Below are 10731 nucleotides of genomic sequence, written 5' to 3' on the forward strand. Positions count from 1 at the left end.
TGTCTGTCTCTCTATCTCTGTCTGTCTCTCTGTGTCTGTCTGTCTTTCTCTCTTTGTGGCTGTCTGTTTCTATGTCTGTCTGTCTCTTTTCCAGGTCTGTCTCTTTTCCAGGTCTGTCTCTTCCCCTGTCTGTCTGTCTCTTCCCCTGTCTGTCTCTTCCCCTGTCTGTCTCTTCCCCTGTCTGTCTCTGTATTTCTTTGTCTGTCTCTTCCCTTGTCTGTCTCTTTCCCTGTCTCTCTCTGCCTGTCTCTCTTTGTCTCTCTCTGTCTGACTCATTCCCCGTTTGTCTCTTTCCCTGTCTATCTCTGTATTTCTTTGTCTGTCTCTATCTGTCTGTCTCTCTCTGTCTGTCTCTTCCCCTGTCTGTCTGTTTCCCTGTCGGTCTGCCTTTTCTCCTGCCTGTCTCTGTATGTTTGTCTTTGTCTGTTTCCCTATCTGCCTCTGTCTCTTTCTCTGTCTCTGTCTGTCTGCCTTTTTTCCCTGTCTATCTCTGTCTGTCTCTTTCCCTGTCTGCCTCTGTCTGTTTGTCTCTGTCTCTTTCCCTGTCTGTCTATGCCTATCTGTCTCTGTCTGTTTGTCTCTCAGTCTGTGTCTGTCTCTCTCTATCTGTCTCCCCACTGACATCATATTATCTCACACATAAGCTTCTTATACTATGAATGTCCTTTGTTCCTATAGCAACCAATCACAGCTGCTATTAATAACTTGCAGCTCCCACCTCCATTCAGTTTAATGGAGGCAGGTTTTTTGGAGAGTAACTGTAAAGGTTAAATATTCCTGTTAAAACATAGTCTACAACGTTCCCTGAGTCACATGAGGTGTCTGCAAAATTTTGTGTTTGTAAATATGACGGTGCGGATTCCTTTAGCAGACATACACACATACATATGTGACGCCCTGACACTGCAGATAGTCACACATAGGCCCCCGCATAACAACTTCCCTCACCTAAGTCACACAAAGCCAACCAGAAAACCCTAGTCACCTCCCCTAGGGAAAGACAGGCACACCAGTGGGCAGGACCAGACGGAAGGAAACGCCCACCTAGGGGTCTGGAGACCCCGGGGCAGGAAAAAGGAGTCAGTTGTTTTTAAGGAGAGTTGTGGAGTGAGGAGTAAGGAGTGGAGTCCAGGCCTCTGCTTTAGACCTGAGGCTGAACTGACAGGTTAGTTAACCCCGCTTAACTAACTTAAGACAACAAATGGGCTGCAATGCTGAGAACCTGCTTACCTACGTAACTGATGAGGGAGGATGTCGCAAATCCATGGGAAGATGTTCAAGCTCTCCTGCAGTTATTGGTGGTCCGTACAGTCTGACCACTTCGAATTCTGAAAGGCACTCTTACCCTTTCTACTCTGGAACGAAGCTTACGCAAATAAACATGCTTGACCCTGGAATTGTTGACTCCGGTCTTCCTTTCATACCCCACACCTCCATTCCCATTTCTTATTTAAAAGTAATTACACAGACACAAATTTATCTTTGGATAATTTTGGCCATAGCAGCCATTTTATTAACAAGAATACATAACCAATTAAATTTGCAATGTGGTAAGGTCCTTGAAGCTACCAAAACCCTGGTGATTCCCATAACCGAGCAATAAAAAACCTCAACTTGCTCCCAGCCGTTACCCACACTGGCTCAGGAGCACCAAATTATAAGGGTTAATCCTCCGTCAACCCCAACCACACCCCCAGGGGCCCCGACATACCCCGTCGGGGTTCCCCCCCAAAATCACCAGGGGACCATCAATTCTGCCAATGAGGGGATCCATACCCGGATGAATCCCCGAACCAATTTTAAACCAACTTCAAGGACCCACCAATAAACAACACCACAACGAAGGCACCTTGAAACCCTTCAAGTGCCTGAGACCCCCCGCAACCAAAGGGCCCTCTTAATACTTCCCTGCAAGCCAAGAGCCCATAAGTCAGTTCCCACCGCATTAAGGTGTACCCCGTTAGCCAACCAAAATTCCTCTTCCGTCCTTTCCAACTCAACATGCCGTATTGCTATACCCCCGTTCCGACTAACAAACTTCGAGATCGCCCTATTAACCTTCGCCCGCGCCTTGTTCAACCTGTCAACTGACCGCGCTTTCTGCCAACTCTTTCTCGCTACTATCTCCGACCAGACTATCGTTAGACCTGGAAACGACACCCATAACCGTAACAAATCATGTTTGATGTCCTTTATCAAGATTCGAAAAGGACGCCCACCCAAATCATTCCCCCCGGCATGCAACACTAAGATGTCAGGAGGTCTGTCCAACCGGGCGTATCTATGCACCTCCTGCACCCTAACCCCCGAACACCGAGCCATCGCACGAGAGCCAGGTCTTTCTCAAAACCTAGCTGTCTCCAGTTCCATCTCGCGTCCGCTCGTCGGGCTCCCCAATACACATAAGAGTGGCCAAGGATCCAGACCAGGGAAGGAAGGGGGGGTGCTTCTGCAATACAAAATGTACAGACGACACCATTTTATTGCCTCACCAAACCAAATTGACAAAAAACACACACTCTCACCTCCCCCATTGCTACCCTAATACCCTAATACCCCCCCCCTTTTCCCCTCAATTGCCAACAACCACCTGGGGACGTACATACGACTTAAAGCGCTGCGACTTCCACCTACCAATCTGCTTAACTGTCTCCTCCGGTAGGCCGCATATAGAGGCCTTCGTCGCTGCCCCAATCCGAAAGACTTCGGATCTAACCCCAACGACTTCAAACATGCCCTAAAAACACTCACAAATTGGTATCTCGATAAAAAGATATATGTAATAAGGGGCCATCCACCTTCGGACGGATCTGTTGAAAATTCCCGAGACACTTGAACGGGCACATATCAGATGCCACAACCATCCCCAAACGGACTAGTCTACCCACACCTCTCTGATCAGTTTTCGATTTCCTAATCCAAAATTCAACTCCGTTTTCCACTGACATAATGTCACCCCAATCCAAGCCCCCGGGGAACGCCTTACTGGGCGATACCAACTCCCCAACCCGCAGGGCTCCAAAAAACGCCAAAGAAAAGGCTAACTTAAACAAACTCACCTCAAACGGAGATAGACAAACCCCCCACAACGCCCTACCCAGCCGGGTAGGGACCCAGCCCAGCCCAGCTGGGACCCAGTTTGAGCGAGGAACGGAACAAGTCCTTCCCACACCAAGGTTTGCAGGCCCTACCTCAGCCAGGGTTTCACCCACACTCTACAGCTCCGGAATGTCATGCTCTTCAGCCTCCTCCTCCTCCTGCGCATCCTCATCCACTTTACCCTCCACACCAGTCCCAAGCTGGAAGCACTGCAGCACTGCCTCGGCGAAGCGGCAACAGGCTGTGCTGCAGCTAATCTGCATAGGTGACAAACCCCACAATGCAGAAGAGGTGTGGACAGCTCTAAAACAGCATGCAGATCACTGGCTCACACCTCTGAACCTAAAGCCAGGAAAGGTTGTGTGTGACAATGGCCGGAACCTGGTGGCGGCTTTGAGGCGAGGCCAGCTGACACATGTTCCATGCGTGGCCCATGTGCTCAACCTCGTGGTTCAGCGGTTTCTAAACTCATACCCAGAGCTGTCTGATCTGCTGGTAAAAGTTCACCGCCTGTCTGCACATTTTCGAAAGTCACCTACTGCTTCAGCCGGCCTTGCCGGCTTTCAGCGTCATTTGCATCTTCCGGCTCACAGACTGGTGTGTGATGTCCCCACGCATTGGAATTCAACTCTGCACATGTTGATCAGGATATGTGAGCAGAAGAGGGCAGTTGTTGAGTACCTGCATCACCTAAGCCATCGGGAAATGGGTCAAACTCCACACATAACACCTGAGGAGTGGAGATGGATGTCCGACCTATGTACCATCCTCCAAAACTTTGAGGACTCCACCAAGATGGTGAGCGGCGATGACGCCATTATTAGCGTCACCATACCGCTTCTCTGCCTTCTAAAACGGTCTCTGCTCAAAACCAAACATGATGCATTGCAGGCGGAACACGATGAGTTGGAGCAAGAAACAGTAGTGGGTGTGGGTGATAACACACAGCCCAGCCTCGTCTCATCACAACGTGCAGTGGAGGACTATGACGAGGAGGAAGATGAAGACATGGAGCAACTCTCCGACCAAATTGAGGATATGACATGCATACCAGTCATATGCTCAGTTCAGCGTGGCTGGCCAGAGGACAGGGTAGATGAGGAGGAGGAGGAGGAGAAGGAGGAGGACAGCATGTTCAGTCATCGTGTTGGTCTGGATATTGAAGTGATGGCTGTTAAGAGTCTGGCGCACATGGATGACTTTATGGTAAGCTGCCTGTCTCGTGACCCTCGCGTTAAGAACATCTTGGCCGACAATCATTACTGGTTGGTAACACTGTTAGACCCACGCTACAAGGAGAACTTTATGTCTCTTATTCCCGAGGCGGAGAGGTCAGCCAAAATGCAGCAGTTCTGGAAGGCCATAGTCACGGAAGTAGGCAAAGCATTCCCTTCACAAAACGCTAGCGTCATAATTGTAACACTATTAGTTAAAAGAAAGGGATAAAATGTAAAAAAAACAAAATAAGGCATAACTTTTTTTTAACATCAATTTTTTTTTTTTAGATTTAACCAAAGAATGTGCACATTTGTTATAATAAACAAGTGAAAAATGTTGAAAATCAGTCATCCAAAGGTGTGTGAAAAAAAATATATATATGGTACCAATAAAAATGTCACTTTGTCCTGCAAAGAATGCAGCCCCCCACATTATTTTTTTCCTCTGTGCGGCCCATACACCCAGCCGAGTTTGAGACCCCCTGCCTTACACTATATAGATATCATGTTCATTCCCCATCTATCTTGCTCAGGAGAGCATCTCCCTCCCCCGGCACCAAGAGCAGCTCATACTAAATTGTTACATTGACTAGTAACACTGCACACAGAAATGCACCTTAATATTCCACTGTTAACCCTTTCCTCCCAGCAGTAACACACAACTCCTCACCTTGATATCATGGTGATTTATGGTCAGAATGACTTCAATGCGATCAGTGATTTCTATTCTAGCTCTGCTCACATAGATTTTATATCCACACTCAACTATAGGCCGTTCTTCATATTTTGGGGGTTTTTAGTCAGATATACTAGTTTGTGCCTGTATAGTATTGGTGTAGATGGGAGTGTAGGGCATGGGTTACATGGCACTGTGGTGGGATACTGATGGGAGGTATTGGTGCTGTGTTTGATGCTTCTACTGGGTATTTTCCTACAAATACTGGAACAACTCACTGCTTAGAATGATCCTTCCCAGCTCTATAATATATTATATATACCCCACAATGCAGGCTCACACACACATTTGTCTCAAGTGTGTTGTAGGGACACAGATACAGTCTTGGTCATGTGACTAAAGGCTACTTTACACACTGCGATATCGGTCCTGATATGGCTAGTGTGGGTACCCGCCCCCATCTGTTGCGCGACACGGGCAAATCGCTGCCCATGCTGCACAACACCGAACAGAACCAGTCACACATACTTACCTGCCCGGCGACGTCACTGTGACCGGCGAACCGCCTCCTTTCTAAGGGGGCGGTCCGTGCGGCGTCACAGCAACGTCACTGAGCGACCGCCCAATAGCAGTGGAGGGGCGGAGATGAGTGGCCGGAACATCCCGCCCATCTCCTTCCTTCCTCATAGCGGCTGGGAGGCAGGTAAGGAGAGGTTCCTCGTTTCTGCGGTGTCACACGGAGCAATGTGTGCTGCCGCAGGAGCGACGAACTACATCGTTACTGCTGCAGTAACGATAATCGAGAATGGAGACCCATGTCACCGATGAGCGATTTTGCACGTTTTTGCAACGGTGTCACACGCAGCAACATCGCTAATGCGGCCGGATGTGCGTCACAAATTCCGTGACCCCAACGACTCCGCATTAGCGATGTCGCAGCGTGTAAAGCCCCCTTTAGTGGGAGTGGTGTACAGGGTCTTAGCAGTAAAGAGTATTCCATATTTCTGCCAGATACCCACAGAGATATTGAAATCTGAAAAAAGAGACTTCTGCTCATTGAAGGTAAGAACTGCTCACATAGCGTTCAAATCCACAGCAAACGAGTGCTCTAGCACTGGCATCTCAGCAGGGATATTCCCCTACTACACATGTGTGTCTGGGTCGCTGTGACAGTTTACAGGACATAACTCAGGGCACCTAGACAGAAGGCAGAGGGACTACTTTCTATTTCTGGTGTAGAGCTTAGTACAATATATATATATATACTATTACATGTGACACATGTACCTTGTATTACCATTATTCGCTGTATATGAACCCCTTTTCTCCGGGCATTATTTGTCTATAGCATTTTTCACGAACCTGAGGCAACTGAGAACCCTTCAGTGAAGGAATTCCACTAACCCTCACAATACCAACCAGGGGCCTCCCTGCAGTAACTCAGGTAGTTGTACCCATTCTCTTTCCGCATTCTATGTGTTCTTCTTCTTTCTTCTTTTTTTTCTTTTTTCTTCTTTTTATTTCTATCATGTAGTTCAGGGGTTTATAGATATATGTCCTGCATCTCATATTTCCTTTAGTGGTGCTTCTTACCCATTCTCATATCATTTACCCTAGTATTTCATGATCCTGAGGCGACTGAGAACCCTTTAATAAAGGAATCCTTTTTCACTTGAATTGTCAAGTGATACTTACCAGTGACTATCACGTAATGTTACAGGTAGTTGCATTTTCTTCCTCTTCTTTCTCTCCTTTCTTCTTTGTCACACGGTCCATTGTGTTATAGCCCACGTGTCATGATAACACTTGTACCATCTTTTCATTTAGATTCCACCTACAATTATTTACCGATTCCAGTTCTGAAATAGGCTTTCATCATCTACTCACTAGAATTCTCAAGTGCATAAGGTACTGAGACATATACATGTTCACACCATTATAAAGAACAAAGTATAAACATTGAGGTTTTTCTCACACCCATGTTCCTGTGTTCCTGTGTTCTTTGATATGATATGTGTTCATTTCCTTCACTATATAGGATTGCAAGTTTTCCATTTGTACCTTAATGGCAATGACGCTATACAATTGAACACATATCATCCTGTTATCCATATAGGTGTGTATTTACCTGCTTGACTATTTTTGGTTGTTTGATCCAGAATGTTTCTCCAGATAGGTCATGTGGAAATTTTCTTTCCTCAGTACAAATGTTTTCACTATGGCTTTGGAAAAATTTTTTGTATGTGCATCATGGTCATTTGACCCATTGTACTCTCAAGTAGCAATATATTGTACTGTTATGTTGTACTATGTACTAATTACGTGTTTATATGGTTTTGTAACCCTTTATGATCTTAGATAACTTTATCCTTGATAAAGACCTAAAAACAAGGTCGAAACGTTGGATGAATTATCCTTTTGCACAAATAAAGAATTTTCAGCATTCCAAGAGTTCTTTTCTTACGTTATTGATCACTATAGTGTGCCAGAGCTATTTCTATTGAATTGACTCTTATTTTTTCTGAGCACCTGCTATATACACAGTGAGCCAGACATATTCAAGTTTCATTCAGAAGGCAGAGGGAAGCCTTAGCAGCTGAGCCTATATCTTGGCTTGTGAGCATTAGAACAGGCCGGCGATTACAGGGTAACATGAAAAATGTCCAGCTTGCATTATGACTAGAACATGACAATATCCTTTTAAGTACTAACCTATGATGCGTTCCTAAGCAGTTGATGTTATATGTTCTACATTTCATTTTCTGCATACTTTACAAGTAGTAGAATTTGCTTTGATATAGGCAACTGGATTTTCACAATGAAAAGGCAAAGGATAACGCCCGAAAAAGACGCCATACATTATGTCAGTGCCATCACTGACAAACCTGGATTGACCATGAAATACATCAATCCCCTTAAAGGTGAGTTAAAACAAGTTTTAACTAAATTGCCTTAATATTGTCATGCATTAGAATGACTGTCTTAGGTAATGATAAATATTTTCTACAGGAAGAGGAGTGTTTGCTGAAACTGAAATCGAAAAAGGGAGTTTTGTTGCAGAATATCGAGGCGAGCTCACGTATGCACTTACGATGGTAGACAACTACTCGAGATTTATGGTTGTGGTACAAGTCAAAGATCTAATGGCCCATACTGCAGCGAAGGTCTTCCAAGCAAACTTATGCAGACCTCATGGCTACTCAGAGAGAGTCCTCACAGATCAAGGCACTGCCTTTGAAGCGGAAATCTTCAAGGACTTCTGCAGCTTTTACCGATGCAGGAAGATGCGCACTACACCCTACCATGCTCAAACCAATGGTTATCAACCTGCTCAGGACTTTACCCCATATTCCAGATGTGGCCTTACAAGTGATTTATAGAGGGTTAACAATACGTTGGGATCACCGGATCTAATCTCCCTTTTTATACACCCTAAAATCTTGTTTGCTTTAGAATAAACAATAACATCATAAAGGTATAGCAGTACCGTTTCAAAGTTTCGGTGTCCCAAGCAGCATTCCATCAGCCTCTGGAAGGTTCCTGGCAAATTGCACAGCTCGAAGGGCATGCTTTTGAACTCGCAGAGACCCATCGGGGTGGCAAAGGCGGTCTTCTCCCGGTCTGCCTCAGCAACGGACACTTGCCAATAGCGACTAGTGAGATCAAGGGTAGAAAAATAATTTGCAGTTCTCAATGCAGCTAGCTATTCCTCAATACAGGGGAGTGGTGCTGTCCTTCTTCTTTAACAGGACCAACGGAGCTGCCCAGAGGCTACAACTGTCACGGATAACCCCAGCCTCCTTCATGTTGCTCAACATGTCCTTGGTACACTGGTAATGTGCAGGTAGTTTTGGCTTATATCTCTCTTTGATGGGTGGGTGTGCACTTGTGGGGATGTAGTGTTTGACCCCTTTTATTCTTCAAAAGTCTAGCGGATGTTTGCTGAAGACTTGCTCGTATTCTTGCACTAGCCTGTAGACCCCCTTCTTGTGATGTGAAGGTGTGGAGTCAGTGCCTACGTGTAATTCCTTACACCACTCCTCTGGCTGACTTGGTGAGCTGTCACTGAATGGGTGGGCTGAAGCAATGGTGGATGCTGCTGTTTGGATAGCATGTGTATCTACTGAGAACAGCTTATCAATGGTGGCAAATCGGAGCAGCTTAATCTCTTGCTCTCCGCAGTTCAACACTCTCATGGGCACTCTTCCCTTCCATATTAATGAATAAAACTATGATGTAAATAGCATATAGATACCCCACAAATGCAGATAAAAGTAGGTTATGGGAAAAGGGGGAAGAGAGAAACAGGAAAATAGTGGAATAAAGTATACCTTCCAGGTGGGAGAGGAAATGGCAGCACAGCCAGTGGAGGTGAAGCAAGGGGAGCCTGCAACTAAAGAGTTGAGAGCGTTATCACATGGTGACTGAGCCTGATTGTAACGGGAGCATAGAGGTGCCGATCCTGTCTTACCTGCGTTGGTGTAGAAGTGGGTGTCCTGTGGTGGAGTCAGCTGTGTGCAGTGGTGGCCGTGGGTTCTTTTATGTGCGACCGTAGTAATAGCTGCGCCCACTTCCTGTATGGGAGTGGAATGCAGTGAGACTAATGGAACGCACGCCTGCGCATTTGTGTTTAACGTCGCGCATGTGCAGAACGGAGAAAAGGCTGCGCTCACTTCCTAATGAAAGGGAGTGAGACGCAGCTGGGAAGGGAAGGGAAAAGATTAGGGTTTGGGGATGATGAAAGGGCTTTCTACGGGCAAGGATGGCAAAGGGTGGCAGTGACGGAAAGTCAGGCAGCCTGTCCTGTCCTGTCCTGTCCGTCCGTCTTTTTGTATCATGAATTGGAAAGACTGCAAGGGGGAGGGGAGGTGCTTGGAGGAGGAGGAGTTATTCAGATTAATTGCAGTGGGCGGCGGCTGCAAAAAGCATCATTCTTCTTGTTTTTGCTCTGCAAAACAGCCTTTTCAAGGGTTGGCTTGGGTGACAAAATGTCTTCTGTAGGCGTGGGTTTGTCTCCCTCTCCCTAAGATGTGTCCGGTATAGGCCAGGGTGCCACTCAAGGCCGTAACCAATTCGGGTTATAGCTTCTCGGCCTTTTGGCTAAGATCAAGTGTAGTTTCGGAGGACGCTACCTTGGTCGGTACTGGAAGGTGCCTGGGATTGCACGTCTGCCGGCCTTGAGGAAGTGTGTGCGCCTTCTGGTGACACATAGCCCTCTTGTGCCTGGACGGTTCCCAGGCAACGGGAGGCGATCACCTTTGTTATTTTGAAGTCCTACTGATAAACAGAAAAAAAAAAAAATTAAATCTGTTCTTATCAGTTTAATATCTGATACGTCCCCTCTCTGGGGACCATATATTAAATGGATTTTTAGAACAAGGAGATGGAAAAAATCTTGCTCTGTCCACTCCACGCATTGACCTGGTATTGCAGTACCTCCAGGACCGGTGCACCCCTTCTTAACCCAGTTTCCAAAAGCAGAACTCAATTCACCTGATTCAAATGAGCCCCATTAGTGAATTGAAAGAAAGCAAAAACTTTATATGCACCTCAATTTGGCCAATTCACTTTTCACACTTTCACCCTTTTTTTTATCTTTCACACCTTTTACTTGCTTTATTGATGCAAAAGCTGTGCCAAATAGCAAACTCATCTCCACTCAACTTGACCAACTCTGCTATGTCCCGTGCAGTATCTTATTCTCAGTCTTATCTAGATCATTTGCAATTGAATAGAATA

At 46.0% G+C, this 10731-nt stretch overlaps 1 pseudogene; it reads left to right on the forward strand.

Moving 5' to 3' along the window:
* The first annotated feature begins 10243 nt into the window (after positions 1-10243).
* On the forward strand, positions 10244-10450 carry LOC142272653 (U2 spliceosomal RNA; annotated as a pseudogene).
* Positions 10451-10731: the final 281 nt, after the last annotated feature.

This window comes from Anomaloglossus baeobatrachus, unplaced genomic scaffold (genome assembly GCF_048569485.1).
Source record: "Anomaloglossus baeobatrachus isolate aAnoBae1 unplaced genomic scaffold, aAnoBae1.hap1 Scaffold_3540, whole genome shotgun sequence".
Classification (NCBI taxonomy): Eukaryota; Metazoa; Chordata; class Amphibia; order Anura; family Aromobatidae; genus Anomaloglossus; species Anomaloglossus baeobatrachus.